Source organism: Raphanus sativus, chromosome 1, assembly GCF_000801105.2.
Source record: "Raphanus sativus cultivar WK10039 chromosome 1, ASM80110v3, whole genome shotgun sequence".
Taxonomy (NCBI): Eukaryota; Viridiplantae; Streptophyta; class Magnoliopsida; order Brassicales; family Brassicaceae; genus Raphanus; species Raphanus sativus.
The window spans coordinates 18,901,680-18,903,830 of NC_079511.1; the positions used below are offsets into that span (position 1 = coordinate 18,901,680).

A 2,151-nucleotide genomic window follows, 5' to 3' on the forward strand; every position below is an offset into this window, starting at 1 on the left:
GTATCATCCTCTCTAGCCTCTCCTTCTTCAGCTGAGCAAACTGGCTGCCCCAGAAATGCATGTAAAGCATCTATCTTGGCTCTGACTTCATTCATCTGGTCTTCCCCGATGGCTGCAACCGATTTCTTCTTGTCAGAGTCAGTGTTCTTGGTGCTGCTGCTCTTGGCTAGGTTCTCAATAAGTCTCACAGCCTCTATTGGATTCCTAGTGTTGAAGTTCCCCTCATTAGCAGAATCAAGAGCCATCTGATACCTTAAAGCGATACCTCTGTAGAAAGTGCTTAACAGCTGCACTTCATTGAATCCATGGTGTGGACAGTCTCGCTGGAAGAACTTGAATCTGATCCACGCGTCTTTAAAAGTCTCACTAGGCTTCTGCGCGAAAGTGGCGATTTTGCTTCTTAAGTCTTCAGCGCGTGCCTCATCAAAGATATTACGCAGGAAGGCGTTTTTGATGTCGGCCCAGGATGTCAGTGATCCTGTAGGTAGCTGCTTGAGCCAGTGCGAAGCTTCTCCAATCAGTGAGTATTTGAAGAGCTTGCAGAGTAGGTAGTCCTCGGGGACCCCATCCATACGAATAGCAGTGATAAGATCCTCGAACCTCTCCATATGGTCCATAGGATGCTCGTGTGATTACCCAGAATAAGGTATCTGAGACACGAGAGAGTAGTACTGAGGCTTGAGCTTGAAGTTCGGCTTCTGAATCTCTGGAAGTCGAATAGCTGATCTGTTGGTGTAGTACTCGTCTGGACGGTTATAGTCTGCCAACGATCGTGTTTGAGCTTCTCCTGTAGCCTCAGCTTCAGGTTCAGGGATTATGTTTCCCTGTGCATCTAGTTTCTGATCTGTTGCATTACGCAGATGACCATCTTGGTCATACAGGTTTCCATTCTCGCCATGCGTGAGAATGACAATCGCGACCATGCTTCGCGGAGTAGTGTCGATCGATATACGGTTAGAAGTATCGAACGATGTGGATCGGCGAACGGTATCGGTCGACGGTGCTGTGAGTGTCGGTCGACTGTTGAACGTGAGTGTCAGTCGACGATAATGCGGTTCTGTCGATCGATGCGGAGCGTAGGTCTTTGCGGATTGAGCGTTCCAAGTGTGCAGGATCCTCTAAGAATAATAGTTGATTTCCCCTGTTGCTTCTGGTACTGCTGGGCACGTACCTGAAAAGACAAGGAAAATTTAAATAAGAAAGGGGGTAAAAGAAAAACCTAAGATTAATAAGATTAAATCTAATGGCGATCAAAGCTCCCCGGCAACGGCGCCAAATTTGATAGTGCTCAAATTACCCAGTAGAGCTTACTCTCTCAAATAAGAGGTACAGCTGTAGTACTTAGGAATCGAATCACGAGGAGATAGGGAACCAATTAAATAAAATCTACTAATCAGTCCTAGGCAAGGTTGGTTTATATGATAGAAATGAAAATAACAATTCCTAAAATGAGCAAGGCAGTTGCTCTAACTAACAATATGAAGGGTTGTTTAAATGGGATAAAGAGTGCTAGACATAGGGTTTCTATTCAGGAATGGAGATTATAATCTCTATAAATGCTTTAACAAGTTGCTTGCATGATACTATAGATCTCAGCCGCTTAGCATATGTGAATGAATCACTGGTTAAAATATCTAGATCTCTGGCCACACCTTTCGCATGATGACACAGAAAAAGAGTCGGTCGATATCCTTTTGAGTGATCGAGCGATACACCTTTTGCGGCGCCGATCGATTCACTAGTCGGGTTATCGATCGACGGCTTCTAGATCTGCCTAGGCGCGAACCGAATATGACCACAAGGTCTCAAGGAGGAACTATCGTTCTTCTCAACGGGAAACATGCATCGCTCAAATGGATAATTCAAGATAATCTAAGATCCTAGTGATCTATGTTCTAGTTAGCTAATCTAAAACAAGCATAGGGTACAATCCATTTGATGAGTATCAAACAACTTAGCAATTATAGTTTGGGGCTAATCCCACAAACCTATTTAAACCCTAGATCTAACAAGTAGACTACTCAGACATAGCTAGACAATTCATAACAATAGATAGATGAAAGAATTGCATAGATAGAATAAAGTAGAAATACAAAAGGAGATGAGAAATCTCTACAATCTCTCTCAAACAAATAAAACACTAGTCTCTCT

At 43.4% G+C, this 2,151-nt stretch overlaps 1 non-coding gene across 1 annotated transcript; it reads left to right on the forward strand.

Annotated features, from left to right (window-relative positions):
• Positions 1-300: 300 nt before the first annotated feature.
• On the forward strand, positions 301-408 carry LOC130497820 (small nucleolar RNA R71). The gene has a single exon (XR_008936838.1). It is a non-coding gene; the product is annotated as a small nucleolar RNA R71 (small nucleolar RNA).
• Positions 409-2,151: the final 1,743 nt, after the last annotated feature.